Consider the following 22,237-nt stretch of genomic DNA (forward strand, 5'->3'; position numbering starts at 1 on the left):
GCAGTAGCTGTGTCTGTCTCAGAAAGGGGCATATCGCCTAAGTCGATTTTTACCCCTTGTCTGCTGAAACGGTCCGTAACAATTGGTGGCAAGCGGCGGGATCGTTCCTACAGCCAGAAGGACAGCTACAGGAGACACCATTTGTTTGGATTTACAAATTGGGGGCAACGCATGTCTGAGTACAGCGACCCTGACAGCACCAGGATGGAACCAGCAGTGGAGTATGATGAGGGTGCCATGGATGACCGAGATGCAGTCCGTAAAGGCATCTGGTACCAGGCACTGGGTATTGTGGAGTACCAGCAGGGCGAGAGACTCCCCAAGGAAGATCAGCGGTTGCAGAAGCGAGTAGCCCTGCGGATGCCCTTCCTGGGAGAGCAGCCCCTGGAGGAATGGGTAAAGGAATTGGAGCTCTGGGTATGGCAGGAGATGTGGCTGGAGGATGCCTACCAGGCGCTCTGGTGGTATGGGGCACAGTACCTGCCCTGGACAGCAGAGCATGACAAGCCAGAGGGAGAGGAGTTTGATGGTCCTGGCTTGTTATGGGAGTCTTTTTCAGAGCTCGAATTTGTGAGCCCTACACAAGCCCGGTTCAGTGATCTCTTGGAGTGAAGGGAGAGCAGGTATGACTGGGACGACACTCACGAAATTGAGCAAGACCTGGTCCACCTGGTGACCCGGGAGATGGAGCTAGAACAGTGCTACCAGCAGCTTTTCCAATACAGTGAGAAGGCTCAGCAGGAGAGCAGCATGACAGACCCAGAGCCAGACCCATTCAGAGGGGACGAGATGGTACAGTTTTACTGGGAAGGACCCCAGGTGGCCGGTGGAGATGGGACCGAGGTCTCTCCACCGGTCCTGCAGGGAATTGGGAGCACAGTCTCCATTCCCCAGTGGCAGTGTAAAGTGCAGGGAGAGGAGAGCAGCGTCCTCCCTCCCCAGCGGCAGGCTGAGTTACAGGGGGCAGAGGTAGTTGTTCCTGCCCCCCAGCAGCAGCGTGATTTTTTGGGAATTGGGAGCCCAGTCTCCATTCCCCAGCAGCAGTGTTATTTATTGGGAATTGGGAACCCAGTCTCCATTCCCCAGCGGCAGAGTGTCCAGCAGGAAATAGAGAGCCCAGTCTCCTTTCCCCAGCAGCAGGACACTGTATTGGGAGCGGAGATAGTCGGTCTCCCTCCACAGAGGATGAAAGTTTGTATGGGAGAGGAGTTTACTACCACCTCTCCACAGCGGCGGATCATTAAAGGGCAGGGAGTAGAGAGCTCCGTCTTCTTTCCCCAGCGGCAGAGTGTTCTATCGGCAGAGGAGCCTGTTACCCCCTCTCCCCAGCGACAGCTTAGAGTATCCAAAGGGGAGACAGTCGGTCTCCCCCTCCGGCAGCAGAGTTGTGCAACAAAAGGGGAGACAGTCGGTCTCCAGCAGCAGAGCGGTGTAACTAAAGGGGAGACAGTCAGTCTCCAGCAACCAGGCTTCAACCAGACTACTCCCGCGGTAGTACTGGCATCAGGGCAGAGTACCGCTGGTATCTGTCCACTCAGCAACCCACCAAGGCAGCCTACCAGTCCCCCACACAGCCGTGGTGAGGCACCTGGACATGGACAAGATTCTCCCTTACTCAGGTGTAGTAACCAGTTATTGTGGGTGGGCTGTACTGCTGTTTCTGTTTTGTGGGTGGGCTGCTGGACTAACAAGGGCACTGACCAGCAGGAGGTCAGATACCCTGTTAGTCTGTTTGGAAAAGGAGAGAGATGTGACGAGAGCAATCTCGCCACATTGCATTGGAGAAGCCTGGTTGCCCGCCTGCTGCCTTTGGACTATGGCCCTGGGAGATTGGGCCCTTTAAAAACAGTATTTGACCCTAACAGAGTGCATGTCACTCCTTCTGGCCCTTTAAATACAGTGGGGTCATTCGGTACTTGCCCTGTGTGAGCGGTGATACCCCAGATAGCTATGCCATTGAGCCCATTCATATAATGAAAGACTATGGGAAAGACTTTATCTCCATGGCAATTGAACTGTATGTGTGTGGTCTGAGCGCCATTGAATAATATGCGCTCAGACCTAAACTATCTGGGGATATGTTGCATGTCTTTATTTTATGTAGTAATTGTAACCTTGTGTATTTTATTGTATTTTATGCATTTTTGCAACCATGTGCTCAATGGAGTCTGCCTCTATCCCTGGATATAATTGGATTATTTTCCCATTGTCTCCAGGACAGAGGGCTCTGTGGAACCGGTTTTGAGCCAGATAGCCATGTGCCAGCCAGGGCCCAAAAGATATTTTACTAGCTTTTGAACCCCTGGTCCGATTCAAGTCATTTTTAAATATGGTGTTCCCCTGAATGGATTGATTGTGAATATGTAATTTTTATGTGAATGTGATGTATGGTTTTAGAGTTATGAAAGTTGGGTAGAAAGTATGTTTAACTGTATGTGTAATTGAGTTTCCTCTCAGGATAAGGGGAGGGAATATGTGGGATGTAACTGATATGTGATTGTTTGTTTTATACCTCCCTGTGGGCAGTCCTGTATTTGAAAAGACTGTAATAAAAACCAGGCTGGGTGCCAGCACCTCAGACCGCTGCTTGACCCTCAACACGGAGCCTTGTCTCGTTCTTGGGGGGATTCACTGTATGCTGTTGGAGATTGATTGCCAGGAGTGTAAGCTGATTGTATGCTTTTCCTGTTCATCTGCTTGCAGCTATTCGTGAGGTTCCAGTTCGGGAGTTGGAGTGCTATTTTGTATCCAGTTCGGGAGTTTGGTGTTCTGCAGTAGCTGTGCCTGTCTCAGAAAGGGGCATATCGCGTAAGTGGATTTTTACCCCTTGTCTGCTGAAACGGTCCGTTACAGGTGCGTAATAGAGTGCTTTGTCATGATAGATGGCAGAGTCCTTGATATAATAAGGTTTCCAAAATATTCAGTACTGTTATAAAAATGTTCCTGGCCATGTCTAACGGACATTTAGACAGATTCAAAGCAACGTGAGGGTAAATGTTTCAACATTTTGAAGTCTCTTTTCTCTTATAGAGTTACTTACTAAAGTGAGAATTCAAAGTGAATTTCAAGTGTACGGCCAAACTAACTGACATGGAAACTATTCTCTACGTCAGCTATGCTTCTACTTCGGCTACTTTGGAATTAAACTTGATATTCACTTTGAATTCTCATTTCAGTGAAAAACCCTGTCTGTGATTTCTTCTTAATAAAACAAATTGTCTTGTATTATTATTGGAATATCCTGATAATGTATTTCGATTCCATGTGTGCAGAGAAATGATCTTGGATATCAGGACAAAATGATGGATCCAAAAGGAATGGCAAGTGAAGAATCAATCTGGAATGCACAGGTAACAGTATAACAATATGGAAAGTATAAACATTTACCCTTTAATTTACACAGCGGCATTAACAGCCATGCTGAGTTTTACCTTTTCTTTCTACATGCAGTTCATCCTCTTTATTAACTTGATATATTTAATACTAAATATTTTTATCTTCAAATTAAGAAGTTAGAGAAGGAAAGGATTCAAATGAAACAAATCTGAATGATGCTTGGAGTGTTTGTTTCATGGAGTTACCGTTATTTATTAATTGGAATTAGATAACACGGTAATCATAGTGTAGATCTTTTAAATTAGCGTCCCTGACTTCTTTGGAAAGTGAATGTTGGGTTTGGAGGTTAGAAGTTTCAACTTTCTAACATCTCTTCTCTCATATAAATGTGAAGCACCCTTAAGGGTTATTTATTATAGTGAGAATTCCAAGTGAATTTCAAGTGTACTGCCAAACTAACTGACATGGAAACAATTCTCTAAGTCAGCTATGCTTCTACTTTGGCTACTTTGGACTTAAACTTGATATTCACTTTGATTTCTCATTTCAGTTAAAAACCCTGTCTGTGTTTTCTACTTAATACAAATATTGTCTTGTATTACTATTGACATATCCTGAAAATGTATTTCAATTCTCAGACCTTATATTTCAGACTGGGCCCCTTAAAACAGCATTAACACCCAGCACTCCCAAGCAACCAAGTCCTGTTGAATCTTCAGAGCAGAGGTATCATCTCTGGAAGATTGCCCACTCTACCCTCCCCACACCATCCCACCCCATGGTCAACAACTTACTTATAGATAGTGCACATCAGCTGGTTTCCTTAACACACCAATCAAGTCACTAAACCTCTCCTCACCTGAATTCATTTAACACACTGCATCCTTACATTGGATTAAACACTCATTGATATGTGTGTGTGTTTGTATATATGATGTACATATCTATATAATACACATTTTCTCTAATGTTCTCCCTTCTATTTTTCACTTTAACACTAACTTCTCTCATCACTAAAATATCCCTATCCTTTCACTCACCTGTCCCTGGCAACACCATCATCATTACTTCCACCTTACTCCCCTCCCCTCTCTATTCATCCCATGCACTCTACACATACCTTTCCAGCCTATATCCACCAACTCCTCCCAAATCCTCTACATACATACCCTCCTACAAAACTTTCAAATCCTACTCCCACCTTCACTTCCTTTCTATCCTTCTGCTCCTAGCAGCTGGTGATGTCTCTCCAAACCCCGGTCCCCTCTCAACAAACTCAGCACATACTAACCCAAGCATCCACACTAATCTCATACCCATCTCATGTTCCTCTAAATCCTCCTTCAAAACTGCCCTCTGGAACGCACGCTCTGTTTGCAATATAACTAAATCCACTGCTGTCCATGACTTCTTCATCTCTCGTTCAATAGATTTACTAGCCTTAACAGAAACCTGGCTCTCCCCCTATGACACTGCCACCCCTGCATCTTTGTCCTTCGGTGGTCTCCAACTTACCCACAACCCAAGAAACTCTGAATGTAAAGGTGGTGGTGTTGGGTTTCTCCTCTCCCCTCACTGCTCTTTTAAACCTCTTCCCATCCCCCCTTCCCTCTCCTTCCCGTCATTTGAAATACACTCAATTCGCCTTTTCAAACCCTTCTCTGCTAACATTGCTGTTATTTACCGTCCACCTGGTTCCCCTCTTCTCTTCCTTGATCACTTTGCTGCCTGGCTACCCTATTTCCTCTCTTCTAACATTCCATCCCTAATTCTCGGGGACTTCAATATTCTCCGCAGTATCTAATATCTGCAACACTCCATATCCACTCTCTGATCACCACCTCTTATCATTTGCTCTCGCGTACCCCCTCACCCAACAACCTCAGCCTAACCCCCCTCAACTCAGGAGGGACCTTAATTCTCTTGATCTCCAACAGTTGTCAGCTGACATTGATTCACAACTGCTGTCCATCCCTTCCCTCTCCTGTCCTTCACTGGCCATCTCCATATATAACTCTACTCTTACATCTGCTTTGAACACTGCAGCGCCACTCCAAACAAGCACCTCAAGGAGGACCCGCCCCCAACCATGGCATACTAAATCAACGCGCTACCTGCAAAGATGCTCCCGTTGTGCTGAACGTTCCTGGAGGAAGTCTCGTACCCAATCAGACTTTCTCCATTATAGATTCATATTGTGTTCATATAGTGCAGCCCTTGCCCTTGCCAAACAGTCCTATTTTTCCTCTCATTAGTTCATGTTCCCGCAACCCCAGGCGTCTCTTTGACACCTTTAATTCTCTTCTTCGCCCTGCTGTGGCCACCCCCAAAACTAACCTTACTGCTGATAACTTTAGATGTTACTTCACTGACAAGATCGAACAGCTAAGGAAAGAATTCTCCCCTCCATGCCTTTCTGTTTTTCAATCACACATAGATCATGCCTTTCCTACCCTTCAGACATTCTCCCCAGCTACTGACCAAGAGGTGGCTGCTCTTCTTTGCTCCTCTCGCCCCACCACTTGCCCGCTCGATCCTGTCCCATCTCACCTTATCAGATCTCCCTCCACTTGTCTTGTGCGTTCTCTAACGCACATCTTCAACTGCTCGCTCTCTTCTGGCATCGTCCCTGCTGAACTTAAACATGCCACTGTAGTACCTATATTAAAAAAAAACATCCCTCGACCCATCCACCCTCTCTAACTACCGTCCCATATCCCTGCTCCCTTTTTCCTCAAAGCTTCTGGAAAGACTTGTCTTTACCCGTGTGTCTCATTTCCTCAATTCCAACTCTCTCCTTGACCCCCTTCAATATGGCTTCCGCCCTCTCCACTCTACAGAGACTGCCCTTATCAAAGTTACTAACGACCTAATCGCAGCTAAATCCAAAGGCCACTACTCCATACTAATTCTTCTTGACCTCTCAGCGGCCTTTGACACCGTTGATCATGCTCTCCTTCTTCAAACTCTTCAATCGCTTGGTCTCTGTGACTCTGTCCTCTCATGGTTTTCCTCTTATCTCTCCCAACGCTCATTCAGTGTCTCCTTTTCTAATGATACCTCCTCCCCTTGCCCTGTCTCGGTTGGAGTTCCCCAAGGCTCCGTCCTTGGTCCCCTTCTATTTTCTCTTTATACTGCCTCTCTTGGCAAACTTATTACCTCTTTTGGATTCCACTACCACCTGTACGCTGATGACACCCAGCTATATCTCTCCTCCCCGGACCTCTCCCCTGCCGTCCTGCAACGTGTCACTGCTTGCCTTTCTTCCATCTCTGACTGGATGTCCTCCCGCTTTCTGAAACTCAATCTCTCAAAAACTGAGCTCCTTGTCTTTCCTCCTCCTAATACTGATCCTCCTCTTTCGCTCTCCCTCCAAGTTTGTGGTACCAACATCAGTCCATCCTTGCAAGCGCGCTGTCTTGGCGTCATACTTGACTCTGGTCTCACCTTTGAGCCTCACATCCAGCATGTTGCCAAATCCTGTAGATTCCATCTTAAAAACATAGCCCGCATCCGCCCCTTTCTTGCACCAGATACTACCAAGGAGCTTGTCCATGCTCTAGTAATTTCCCGCATGGATTATTGTAACCCTCTCCTGATTGGTCTTCCCAATAGCCGTACTGCACCCCTACAGTCCGTAATGAACGCTGCTGCTAGATTGATTTTCCTCTCTAGTCGTTTCTCTCACACCTCACCCCTCTGCCAGTCCTTACATTGGCTTCCTGTATGCTATAGGAGTCAATTCAAGGTACTAACTCAAACATATAAAGCACTGAACAACTCTAGCCCCTCTTATATCTCCTCACAGATCCATAGGTATGTCCCTTCTCGGTCTCTCCGCTCTGCCCGTGACCACCTCCTGTCCGTTGTCCGCACTCGTACGGCCAACTCGCGCTTGCAGGACTTCTCGCGGGCGCCTCCCTTCCTATGGAATAGCCTGCCTACCGCCATCAGACTCTCCCCTAGTCTTTTAAGAAGTGCCTTAAAGAATCTTTTAAGAAGTGCCTTAAAACCCATCTCTTTAGGAAAGCTTATGGCCTCCAAGACTAACCCCTACCTCACATATTTGTCTCTTGCCCTCTCCTAAAGGGCAGCCCACCTTATTTGATTGCAAATTCCTGTCCTAATGTGTTTTACACCCCACCTCCTATAGAATGTAAGCTCGTTCGAGCAGGGTCCTCTTCAACCTATTATTCCTGTAAGTTTATTTGTAATTGTCCTATTTATAGTTAAATCCCCTCTCATAATATTGTAAAGCGCTACGGAATCTGTTGGCGCTATATAAATGGCAATAATAAATAAATAAATAAATATGTATGAGAATGTGATCATGTGGCTAATTCTATTTATTAACAAGAATTCCCCATGGTAGAATACTTTATTATTTGCTATGTAAGAACATTCTTTCGCCGGACTGATTGAGCTAGTTTTAACAAATTAAATAAAAAATAAAAGTGTGTTCATTTATTGTTTATTACTAATACTAATGAAGTATTTTTGAGAGTTTGAATAATGAGGGGATGTAATGAATTTTACAATTTATCAAATAAATCTTTATAAAACACCAACAGGGTTAAAGTAAGAATTCAAAGTGAATTGAAAATTTTAAGACAAAGTAGCTAATCTGGAAGAATTCTCAGAATTCGGCTATTTTGGATTTACATTTAAAATTTACTTTAAATTCTCAATTTGGTGAATAACTCTGTAAGTTTCAACTGGATTCACTCTGGTAGAAGGAAGATTTGCTAAATAAATGTACCTGCTTTTCTAAAGGGAAACTACAGAAATCTGCCATAATAAAATAATATTGTTTTAATATACTGATCAGCCACAATGGAGCAGAATATCTCAGTTTTTTTCTTTTTATATAAATTGCTTTCAGAAGCAGCTGCCTGGTATAATATTAAAGATATATTAAAAAATAAAGTCCTCCTGCCCTCTGCAAAAACTGTAAAGGGTCTGGGCCTTCAGCCCCCCAATGCCACTGTACTAGATTCTTTTATGCAAACCAATAAGTTTGAATGACTATCTGTTCCTGTCCAAATTAAAAGTAATAAAGTTGCGTGCACGCAGAAGTAAATTCACACTGAGACACAGGGTTCAGGTTAATGAAAGAACTTCGGAAAATTTAATGACTTCTGTTAAAAAGTGGGTGCGCAGACCCTTATAAAGGCATAATTACATCACTAAAGAATTCAACATAACAACAGGTAAACATAATTAATTGGTTTAGGCGTTAAGTGGTTAGTTAAATACCCTCCCATCAAGAGGTGGTGACATCCTTGACACGGGAGTGGGCACAAGATGCAGGCGCCATCTTGTTACCATGAGGTGCTCACTCGATGGGAGGGGTGCTTTGGCAGCCATTTTGAGTAATTTGGCACTGTTAGTTTCAAGGTTAGGTTTCAAGACTTTTAGTAACTTCACATTTTATTAAGACTAACATGTAGGTTAGCTGCTACAATGTTTCACTCTACAGGAATCTATGGTTCCGCTGACGCATTCTTTCTTCTAACAAAGCACAAAGCATTCTTTAAGGCAATTTCATGAGGCCTAATGGCAATTTTTATATGAGGCCTAATAATTCTACAACAGACCCCCCTTAAAATGTTAGTTACTAAAAGATAAACTTTATTTGTTAATACCAGAAGACTTGCTAGCCCAAAGACACATAAACCCCATGGCTGCAGCTCATCCATCAGTACGGTTCTCGAACACTTCACTCCATGGGTATCCCGCAGTGGCTAGTCCACTACATCTCCCAACGGCAGACTAACCCATACAAATCGACGCTGTCCCTGTGCTGGTTCCCTTCCTAAAATTTCTGCACTCTGCCATCAGCATAAGGAAGAGTTTGTAGCGGAATACAGGGTAATGTGAGATCTTGATCATCAATCTCCAGATGAGTAAAAGTTGGTGTTGCTTGGTCTACAGTCTTCTGTAAGAATTTTCTAAGGCATGGGAGAACACAACAAACGAGAAGAGCGAGAACAAAAATAAAAATTAGTAGAGCCATACCAATATGGACTAAAGCTTTCTGCCAACCAGTCATCCAACCAAACCACCTTTCCCAGGGATCTGTTACCCCAGAATTCCTTTTTAATTCTTCTGATAGTTTATTTAACTTTTCTATGGCCAAAGTGACTTTACCATTGGGACCTGTGTTCTCTGGAATGTAAGTGCAACAAGTCATGGTGTCGGGTAGTATTTTACATACACCCCCCCTTTTCAGCTAGAATCATGTCTAAGGCCAATCTGTTCTGGAAGGTCATCTGGGATGTGGCCTGTAACTGCTCGGCCAGGCCCTGAAGGGCATCCCTGGTGTAGTTAACAAACCGCTGTTGGTTGTAATAGATGTAATTAATCCAATTAAGATTTTGTTGGCAGTTACTATGGTAAAAAGTGATTCAAACCCCGCAGCAACTTCATCTCTAGCTTTAAATTCATTAGGTACCCCCCTAGGTACCCCTACGGCATCTATGTAAATGTGGGGGTCAAAACTGCCCTTTACTGAGGCTTCACGCTTAACTCTGGCTGGTGTATGTGTGAGATTGTACGTGTCGGGATGATTATCAGAAATTATGTGAATGGGCATGATAACTTTAGCTAGGGCACACTCACCCAACCATTCAGTCTCAAGCTTGGATCTTAACTGCAGATCCCCACATAACCAGTAAATATCCCCTAGTGACCTGGTATGGTGTTGTAACAGGTGTATGGGAACAGTTCTGTAGGTGGCACAATAACCTTTGGAAAAGTTACCCATGAATTTAACAATCTTATCATAATTAGTGTAACAAGTGTAGTTACCCTTGTAAATCGTGATTCCATCTGGGGGTTTGATACTTCCAACCAAGAGGGGGTATTCTGTCGTCCATGCTTTGCAGAGGGACCTATTAAAATCATGGTGGTTGGCAAAAAGACTTAGGAAGCAATCCTCTATCTCCAAAGGAAGAGTTAGAGGAACGGAATCGGGCACCACCGCACACATAGCATGCAGGTATTGTGTTTGCCGGCAACCAAACCGAACAGAACATTTGTCCAGAGAAGGATTAAGGGAGCTAAGTGACACCGTTTTATACTGTGGAAGTTTGCAGATATTAAAGTCAATTCCGTTTTCAAGCTGCTGCCGTCCTGTGTATCTTTTGTATACAAAGCGGATACAGTTGGAGCAGGCTTATCTGCTCTTCACTTGTGAGTGTACCCATAGAGAGATTGTCTCCATATGCTAATTTATTTTACTGTATCACGCTATGTACTTTTCTTTTTATTTTTCATACATATGCACAAGTAATTTGAAGTAACCCAATCGAGGGTATATACAGCTGGGTATTGTATCCACTTCATTTATCTGAATTTTGTGTTGCACTAAAGCACTGTGATATCAGTGATATCAGCACATTTGCACTTTTGTGTATTTTCACGTGTGTATTAGATAATACCACACTCACAATATAAATATTGTGAATTACTATAAGCACAAATATTTTAAATTTGATTTTAAAGAAATATTGCACGTTTTTTGTCTTAAAGGCACAGCGCACCCTTTTTTTCTATATTGTCGTTTTTTGAGTGTTTTATGAGCTATTGCACTTTACAAGGGAGCTGCTTTTAAAGTTTTTAAGTATTAGCATTTACAAATTGTAGACGTGTATTGAGTGCCTTCTGTTACTTGTTCTTTTGTGGTGTATATATTAATTCTACACATATATTTATGTAATAATTTTACATAATTAGGTATCCTAATTAATTACAATTAGCGGGACCTGCCTGACAACCCATGCCGAAAGTATAGGGAATTTAATTTGCTAGCACTATATTTAACCCTATAACTTTCCAAGACACCATAAAACCTGTACATGGGGGGTACTGTTTTACTCGGGAGACTTCGCTGAACACAAATATTAGTGTTTCAAAACAGTAAAATGTATTACAACGATGATATCGCCAGTAAAAGTGACGGTTTTTGCATTTTTCACGCACAAACAGCACTTACACGGACGATATTATTGCTGCAATACTTTTTACTGTTTTGAAACACAAATATTTGTGTTCAGCGAAGTCTCCCGAGTACAACAGTACCCCTCATGTACAGGTTTTATGGTGTTTTCAAAAATTACAGCATCAAATATAAGACTTTCATTTTTTTCACATTAAAATTCGCCAGATTGCTTACGTTGCCTTTATGACCCTATGGTAGCCCAAGAATGAAAATTACCCCTATGATGGCATACTATTTGCAATAGTAGACAACCCAAGGTATTGCAAATGGGGTATGTCCAGTCTTTTTTAGTAGCCACTTAGTCACAAACACTGGCCAAAATTGGCGTTTTTTGCATTTTTCACACACACACAAATACTAACGCTAACTTTGGCCAGTGTTTGTGACCAAATGGCTACTAAAAAAGACTGGACTCTACACCAACCCGACAGCACGACTACTCATACCAAATGCTCGCCAAACCCCGTTCCACATACAAAACGGCACCCGGCAGGGATGCCCCCTGTCCCCTCTCCTCTTTGCCCTCTCCCTCGAACACCTCTTACAACAGATCCGCAATACACCGGTCATACAAGGCATACAAATTAGAAGGGAGGAATACAAAGTGGCGGCGTATGCGGACGACCTGCTTCTAACCCTGACCGACCCAGAGACGTCCCTACCCCCACTGTTAGACTTATTGGACGCATACGCAAAAATCACAGGGTACAAACTCAACATAGAGAAAACCGAAGCCCTTGCAATCCAGACCCCTTCTCACACACGAACACTACTGCAACAAAACTACCCATTCCGCTTTCAGACGCAAAGTATTCATTATCTAGGAATAAATATACCGGCAGACCTACATCACACATACAGTTTAAACTATCCCCCGTTAATCGACCAGGCCCTAAAAGACCTACAGACCTGGCAAAAATTATCCATTTCATGGCTTGGGAGGATGGCAGCGATTAAAATGAACCTACTGCCGCGCTTTCTATATCTCTTCCAGATCCTCCCCATCCCACTCTCCCGAACAGACTTCAAAAATCTACAAATGCACATAGACAAATTTATATGGGCAGGGAAGAGAGCAAGAATAAAACAGATCACCCTGTATATCCCACACAAACAAGGGGGACTAGGCCTGCCAAACTTCTGGGACTACCACCAAGCAGCCCAACTCGCGCAAATCCAAACCATGCATGCCCCCCCTGGGGTCAAGCGCTGGGTGGACTTGGAACACGACCTATTCGGAAGGGACCTGCCAACACTCTACCTTTGGATACCGAAAACACACAGACCACGCCAGCCAAACACAACTCCAGCCCTCACGACAGCCATCCACATTTGGAACTGGGTGACCGACAAATACAACCTCATACACACACCCTCACCCCTTATGCCTGTTCTGAGAAACCCTCAATTCGCACCGTGATTGACACCCCAACATTTCACCAGATATGAGGACAATGATCTCACGAGAATATACCAATTTTACAAGAATGACCGCCTCATTCCCTTCCCAGAGCTGCCAAACGACACACCGTATAACACGTTCGATCACTTCCGATACCTCCAGCTCCGAAGCTTCTTGTCAACCCCTAACATAGCCGCAGCGGCGGTGCTGAAACCCACTGCATTTGAAAGGGGCTGCCTAAATAACCCAATACACAAGGGCCAAATCTCCGATCTATACACCCTTATGACACTTAAAGCCCCACCTGACGCCTTCTCCTACATAAAGGCCTGGGAAAGGGATCTAGGCCCCCCAGGGGACCCCTCGGACTGGGCAGACATTTGGGAGGCAACAGCGACAGTGATTATCTGTGTTAACCACAGAGAGCAGGCATACAAGACCCTGCTTCGGTGGTATCTCACCCCACTGAGACTCAAACAAATGAAGCGCACAGACTCGGACAGATGCTGGAAAGGGTGTGGCGAACAGGGTACATACATCCATGTGTGGTGGCAATGCCCACACTTAACTCAAATATGGAAAGAGATGGCCGCTGCCACCTCGAGAGCACTACAAACAGACATCCCCCTAGACCCATGGACTTGGCTGCTGTCCAGGCCCCTAGAAAACCTGACCCGAGCACAAAATAAACTGGTAGCGAAAGTGGCCTTAGCAACACGCAGAACCATTGCTACCCACTGGGGTAGCCCAGAAATCCCAGCGGCCTCAGAGGCCCAGAGAAAGATAAAGGAGGCCATGGAGATGGACGAACTGTCCGCACTAATTAACGAAAACACTAGATCTTTTCATAAGATCTGGGACCCCTGGTTGGCAATGTAAAAAAAAAAAACAAAAAAAAACGCGCGCGGGGGATGGTGGGGGACGGGCTTTGCCCCCCCCCTCCCTACCAAATTCCATCCCTGTCCCACACCCACCCATACCATATACCAACACTCCACAACCAACAGATAATAACTACATAAACTCGCAAACACTGCAACTACAGACAACCACCTGAATCAACCCAGGTGAACTCCAAGAGCTCAACCAAATACAAAATACAGACAATAAGGCATAAAAGTTACTCTCCAAGTTCTACACCCCAACCCCGGAGGCACCACCCCACCCCTAGAGGACAGAGATAGCACAGCGCACCGAACGAGGTACGACATCGACATCTCACAACGACCACACTAGGCGATGGCCAGAAATGCGCCCAACAAGGGAACACCAAAACCTACGGCCTATTACCTAAACACAGGGTAAAAAGTGGCTATGCCAAAGACCCGGGACACCCTTACCCACTTTACCCACCCGACCCTTCCAGACCCCGGGCGACAAGAGTTATAAGCAGGGCTCGAGTCCTGCAGGAACGCGTGGGAACGGTGTTCCCGCACTTTTTTCACAGCAGGAACGCCGTTCCCTTTAGAAGTCCTGCAGGACCTGCCCTTTGTAGCAGAGGGGAGCTGACTGAGCAGCAGGGGGCAGGCTCCCAGCAGGAGAGGGAAATTGGAAGAGCTTGCGTCTCAAATTAGGCAGGGGGGAGAAGCCTGCATTGAATGACACCTAGTCTCCAGCATGCAATTAATGACCCCAGCACTGGACCCACCTCCTGTCACCAGGGAGCACAAGAGAGCACACAGCCCCCTCCCCCGCCTGCATTAAGCATATTGTACAGCACCCCTTCCATCCCCCAAGGGACAGGGCCGGACAACTGCAGCATCTGAGGGGTAAGTCACTGATAACTATGGACTGTCCTGGTCTAATAGATTTTGTTTTATTAGTTATAACATCCCATTACCAAGTAGGCCTCACTGGTCTTTATAACTGGCATCAGAAGGATCTTACCGAGATTTACTGCATCTTATCTCTGACTGGGGTCAGCTCACCTTTTTAAGGGTTAAATCTTTAATCAATCTTTGCAGAATTGTGTATATAATATAGAAAATCATTTTTTGTCTTAGTAACTTTATGTTGGGGAAAAATACTGATACAGTCCTGCTGTTGTGTCCTGTATCCCTTGGTTGTGAGATGTGTTATACAGCATTTCTTTTGAACAATTTATTTATTGGTCTATTAACCTCTGCAGTGCTGGGGGTAAGTGCATTGCAGACAGTAAGTGCATTGAATGGCTTGTTTGCACCCCATGTCTGCATGCAGTTGGTGTAAATGCAGAGCAAGGCTGCAGACTGCAATCAGACAATATATTTAATCTTAAAAGTAAGTATGTGTGACATATCCGAGTAAATAATGCTAAACATGACTGCTGTTTATCTCACTATGCACTGCTTGGGTGCACACATCCACAATATGCATAAATGTTTACATATTCACCATGCCCCCTTAACATGTGAGCTATTCAAATGTTTGTGTGTGTCTGTCACATATAGCAATAACTGTATTTTTATATATGCTTTCCAAAATGGCTTTATATTTTGTTTCTCTTATTTGTAGTGAGTTGTAAGCTCAGGTTGATGTTCATAGGGGGGTATGATATATCCTAAAAAAAAGTGTACACCAGATTTGAATGATCTGCAGTTAGAAGCTAGCACATTGTGTGTGTGTGTGTGTGTGTGTGTGTGTGTGTGTGTGTGTGTGTGTGTGTGTGTGTGTGTGTGTGTGTGTGTGTGTGTGTGTGTGTGTGTGTGTGTGTGTGTGTGTGTGTGTGTGTGTGTGTGAAAGTATGGTCACTGAATATGGCTGGAGCTATGATTCAAGTCAAAAGAATCCATGTGGTGTCAGTGGCTGGTGAAGAGACTTACTGAGACTCATCCCTCTCCTTTGTGGAGAAATCTCTCTGACAGGCATTGGTTGTGTCTAGGCTATCTGCTAGGCTTCCATGTCTCTGCTTATTTAATAACTATGTGTGTTGTCTCTCTGTAATTGTAAGCACCCAATGGTTATCTCATTAGTCTTTTTGATCTGACAATCTTTAAACAAATCTACATTTTATTATTGACATAAAATTGTGCACTTATTCTGCATGCCACACAAATGTTCTGCTATGTCTGATACTGACGCTTGTTAGCTTAGAACCTTTGCATACTGCTAATATGTGATGTGAGTAGGTAATCTGGGAAGATGCCGAAGATGCCATGGGAAAGTGGGAAGGGTGGGTGGAAAGTGCTTAGTAAAAAAAAAATGGAAGGTATTGGAGTGGATTGTGATGTCAAGCCTCTCAGAGCTTGTTGGATGTTGCGGGGAAAATGGAAGGTATTGCTTGGAGTGGATTGTGATGTGACAAGAATATAGTAGAAACTCCATAATATCTGTTAACAGGCAAACAACCTAACCTTTCTAAAATAAAGATTAATGGGTCAGAAACACAAACACACAAACAAACACACACAGTGTCATAGGCAGACACACACACACACACACACAAAGCCAGCACACTCTTTCTCACTCTCTCTCCCACTTACAAACAGTATGGGCTGGCCTGGAGGGGAGAGCATTGGCACTGAAGTCTCTTGTGTGTAATAGTTGGGGAAACAGGGACTTCTTCCTGCTTTCCCCTCAGTGTGCTGCCGTAACCAGGAAACAGGTAGATACTGCATTTAGCTCCGGTCCTGCTGCCGATTTATTTCTGCCTCCGCTGCCACAGGCAGTCACACACAACCCCTTACTTGAAGCCAGCTTTTAAAACTCTGCACTGTCGGCCCCTGTGTATGTGAGCTACGTTGGATGCCTGGCACCCCTGCTGCCAATATGCCCTGTGTGGCCGCACAGCTCGCACACCCCGAAAGCCGACCCTGTGACAAGAAAAGTCCTTCATATCTAGTATGTTATCTAGACTATATATATATATATATATATATATATAATATGTGTGTTTGTGTCAGGTGTTTATCATACGTTTCCTTCTGTCTTTGTGGTTTCCATTTTTTATATTTGGTTAAATAATACGATGCATGTGAATTTTGGAGATGACTTTGTAAACTGGCACTTTACAATAAATGTTGCACTGTATTTTCTGGGAAATATATATATGCATACGAGCGTATAATTAAAAAAAAATATTTTTGGAGGGGTGGATCTTTCGTGAGTTCCCACACTTTTTTCCCCAGGACTTGACCCCTGGTTATAAGCGAGACCACTGAAACATTGAATGTACATAGTGTAATGCAAATGTTTACAAATGTAACCAATATACTTGTAACTTGTCGCACCCCCCTATTTCTTTCCTTTCTGTACCCCATAACGTTGCAAGAAGAGGAAACAAAAAAAAAATATACGGAAAAAAAAATATGAAAACTCTTCTTTTGAAAAATCAAAATAAAGAATTTATAAAAATAAAAAAAAAAGACTGGACATACCCCATTTGCAATACCTGGGGTTGTCTACTATTGCAAATGGTATGCCATTATGGGTGTAAATTTCATTCCTGGGCTACTATACAGTCTCAAAGGCAATGTAACCAATCTGGCAAATTTCAATTTCAAATGTAACACGTTATATTTGACCCTGTAACTTCCGAAAACACCATAAAACCTGAAAATAGGGGGTACTGTTTTACACGTGAGACATCGCTGAATACAAATATGTGTATTGTATTGCAGTAAAAGCAAACAGTATTTTGACATCCACAGTTAAAATGTCACGTAGAACTAAAAAAAAATGTAAAAAATTGTATTTTCTCCCATTTTTTTATATTTCTTTTTATATTAAATTATGTTCCATACCTAAATATTTGATGTTAAATGAAAACCCTGTTTCCCCTGAATAAAATGATATATAATAAGGGGGGTGCATTTAATATGAAATAGGTGAATTACGGTTGGACAGACATATAGCGCAAATGCCAGGTTTTGTTTACGTTTTGTTCTGTTCACAACTTGTACATTTGGCTGCGGTCTTAAGGGGTTAAAGACTAAAAGGTTATGACCAGGTGAAAGAAAAAAAACAATATTAACAGCTTTTAACCCCTTAAGGACCGGACTGTTTTTGCGATGTTGTACATTTGCGACCAGGCATCTTTTTGCAAATGGTATGCCATCATGGGGGTAATTATCATTCCTGGGCTACCATACGCTCTCAAAGGCAACATAACCAACCTGGCCATTTTCAATGTAAAAATATTTGACCCATATAATTGACCCTGTAACTTTCAAAAACGCTATAAAACCTGTACATGGGGGGTACTGTTATACTCAGGAGACTTTGCTGAACACAAATATTAGTGTTTCAAAACTGGAAAATGTATCACAACAATATCATCAGTAAAAGTGCTGTTTGTGTGTGAAAAATGCACTTTCACTGACAATATCATCGCTGTGATATGTTTTACTGTTTTGAATCACTAATATTTGTGTTCAGCGAAGTCTCCCGAGTAAAACAGTACCCCCCATGTACAGGTTTTAGGGTGTCGTAGAACGTTACAGGGTAAAATACAGTGATAGCAAATTAAATTCTCTGGACTTTCGGCCTGGGTTGGCAGGCAGGTCCCTTAAATTGCAATCAATAAAATAACTTAATTATGTAAAATTATTACATAAATACGCACGTAGAATTTAAATATATATGCATATTTATATATTTGAAGTCTACGTGTATATTTATATAATTATTTATGTAATTTTGTATATGGACATATGAATAGTTCGGATTCTTTTTATTTATTTATATATACATAGATATATATACAATTTCATTCTAAGTGTATTTTGATATAAATATATATATTAATATCAAAATACAGTTAGAATAAAATTTCGTATAGATATATTTTTTTACATTTTTATTATTATTTTTACATGTTTAATTTATAATAATATATAATAATATATATATACAATATATATAGTTATTATATATTATATATATACTTGTGTAATTTAATTATAAGTGTATTTTTATATTAATATATGTACATATTAATATAAAAATACACTTAGCATGACATTATATATATGATATATAGACATATATAGGTATAATATATGTCTATATATATATATATATAGAGAGAACAATATATCCATATGATATACGCTATCTTTATACATTATTCCCATATCTGGTTTCGCTGGCCCTTTATATATAATTCTTGTACATATGTATATATTTACCATTGCCTGCACCTGTATGTTATATGTTGCATTTATACACCCGTTCCCCATCTGATTTCTCGGGACCTCCACACTTTGTACATATTCACACCCACCCACCACTTTGTTCACACACCATCATCCTCTACCTAGGCTTTCTCTTCGCTTACCCTTTCCCCCCACTGTGTCCACACACGATTTGGCGTCATTATATGAAGTGTCACTATCACATATAGTTTAGGTTGTCCGTTTCTCACATTTAACACTGTCCACTTCTGCACACTGTCAGGATCCCACACTCCTCCTCCTTTCTTTCTTTATCTCTCTCCTCGTTATATTCACATATCTTAACCATGCCATATTTGTCAATCCACTAGATTCATCACCCGTTCCATATGCATCCATGTTTCACGCAGCATAATACACTGCTTATACATCTCTTACACACATTATATGCCTCTAGGTCCCTCTGAGAGCTAAACATCTCTTTACGCATGCGCATGGTGAGGACGTCTCCATGACTACTAGACGCTCCTCTATAAACCTTTATTTATGGCGCATTGCGCACGCTAACACATTAGACATCTATCTGGGGAACATATCCAGGCTGGTATACAATTCTATACACACTTTTCATTCATTTATAGTTGCTAGATCGTCTTCCTTGGTTTTAAACATTTTCGCATTTTATTCTGTCACGCATGCGCACGCAACGGCTGTTGCCATAGATACATGACGCACATTCTCAATCCTCATTGGATACACACGATTGACGTCATCACTTTGCGACGCATGCTATGTCAATCACTACACAAGCGGTTACACATGGTGGTGGGGCATCACGGTCACACTGGGGTAAGTAATTTCCTGTTAATTACTTTGGTTATATAAAGACACTATTTTAAATTTGTTGTCATCTTGATAAAGACCTGCGGGTCGAAACGTCGATCTTCTCACACAGATAAAGCCTTTTTTCAAACAAGTCCTTTGGAGTGCTCTGAATTATTGTTCTCTGTATACCTACGCTCTGCAGCACCAAGGCATTTTTTGAGGATAATCACTTAAGGTAGAGTGCCAGATCTCGAATTTGTGTATATATATATATATATATACACATATATAATAATCATTTTTTTTTATTAACTATAACTTTAATTTTTTTTTATGATTTTACAGTTGCAGGGAGACTGCCTGTCAGCACAGACAGTCCCCCTGCAGGTAGACACATGGACACCTATTGTGACCATGTGGTCGCCCTATTGGGCGATCACATGGCCACAGGGGTCCTAATTCGCCATGGGGAGACTGTCTGGGCTGCAGGCAGTCTCCCCACAACGGGAGCACCGCCGATCGCCGCCGGGGGAACGACGGCGATCGGGTAAGTACATTTTAAATTTAGGACGGTTCAGGACCGTAGTCGGTCGGCAATGAAAAAATGCCGATGACGGTCCTGAACCGTCCTACATCCTTAAGGGGTTAAATCAGGTAATGGCTTCAGCATTACCTACTTGTGAGATCAATTAATAGCCCAATTTGTACTCGTGCAACTAGTATGATCTACTAAGCTGTGAATTAGTAATCAGCATATATCTAAAGGTAAAACACTGTCAACAATTGAAAAAAAAAAAACATTCCCTATCTTGGACAGAGAGGAGAGGATGCCTGGTAATAGAAAATCTATTGTCTCATGAATAATTACATAGATGTGCACCCATAAAAAAAAAAAAAAATATTAACATTGATTCTGTTAAACAGTACCATGCTTCATTTTGGAAAATCAGGTCTCCTTCTCTCCTGGGAGAGGCACTCAGACAGGTTCAGTAACACCTGCAATCTACCTGAAGTGGTAAAAATGTGTTAATTGCTTATCCTGAAACACCTGTGGGAGAAGTAATCTAATAAAAAGCCAACAGCAGTATGTTCCCTTATTTACTTCATTTAAAAAATTGAAATAGAAAATCCACAGTATGCAATAATTACTTACCCAGTATACTAGTGCATTAGTATTTGCTAGAATTAGGCAGTGCTACGTTTCAGCGCAAAACAGACCTTAGATCATTCGTATATACTAAATCTACCAATGCCGTATATAAATTGGGGTTATATAATAATACCAACCTGCATACAGATTATATGAATCACATACATTGTGAGAGTTTCTAACAGCACCTTATGCACAGATATATCAGTTACATATACTGAGTCTGTTTAAACAGAAATCATACATAGCCTACCTCTGCTATATACAGTGACCCTTTGCCTGTACACATATTAAGATTATATGAATGAGCTAAATTGAGGCCGTGTTCTAACCGAACTTCATGCACATTACACCACGCACATACACTGAGGTTGCGACTCACAACCGACATAGAACCAGTATTAGCTTGGATTCATATAGCGGATGTGCCTTATATCATTCACATATATTGTGTTTCCACTAATACATCAATCATATAGGGAACAGATACACTGAAGCAATCTCTCATATAGAGCATGTAGAGGACATATACTGAGGCTGTGTTTTCACAGCGACTCAGAGCATATAAAGAACACACACTGAGGCAGAGTCTTCAGATCAACTCATACACAGACAATATAGTGGGTACAAATACTGAGGCTGTGTCCCCACAGCAACTCACACATAGAGCATCTTTATTGTAACTCACACAGAGCCTATAGTGGGTACATATACCGAGGCTGTGCTCGAACAGCAACTAACACAGAGCATATAGTGGATACATACACTAGTGCCGTGCCTATACTGAGGCTGTGTACACACAGTAACTCATACATAGAGCATATAGTGGATACATATACTGAGGCTGTGTTCTAAAAGTAACTCATACATAGAGCATATAGTGGATACATACACTGAGGCTGTGTTCTCATAGTAACTCCTATAGAGAGCATATAGAGCATACTTATACTCAGGGGTCAAGTCCTGGGTAAAAAAGTGCAGGAACTCACCCAAAATCCACTCCCCGCCCCCCCCCCCCCCCCAAAAAAAAAAATGATACGCTTGTATGCAGGGGCTGAGTAAGGGCACGGGACTGAGGAAAGGGACAGGAACTGAGGAAAGGGACAGGAACTGAGGAAAGGGACAGGGGCTGAGGAAAGGGATAGGAGGATAGGAACTGAGGGGCTGAGGAGGGGGACAGGGGCTGACGAAGGGGGCAGGGGCTGAGGAGGGGGGCATGGGCTGAGGAGGGGGGCATGGGCTGAGGACGGGGGACAGGGACTGAAGAGGGGGGCAAGGACTGAAGAGGGGGGCAAGGACTGAAGAGGGGGGCAAGGACTGAAGAGGGGGGCAGGGACTAGGGAGGGAGACAGGGACTGAGGAGGGAGACAGGGACTGAGGAGGGAGACAGGGACTGAGGAGGGGGACAGGGACTGAGTAAGGGGACAGGG

The sequence above is a fragment of the Pelobates fuscus genome, chromosome 1 (assembly GCF_036172605.1).
Source record: "Pelobates fuscus isolate aPelFus1 chromosome 1, aPelFus1.pri, whole genome shotgun sequence".
Classification (NCBI taxonomy): Eukaryota; Metazoa; Chordata; class Amphibia; order Anura; family Pelobatidae; genus Pelobates; species Pelobates fuscus.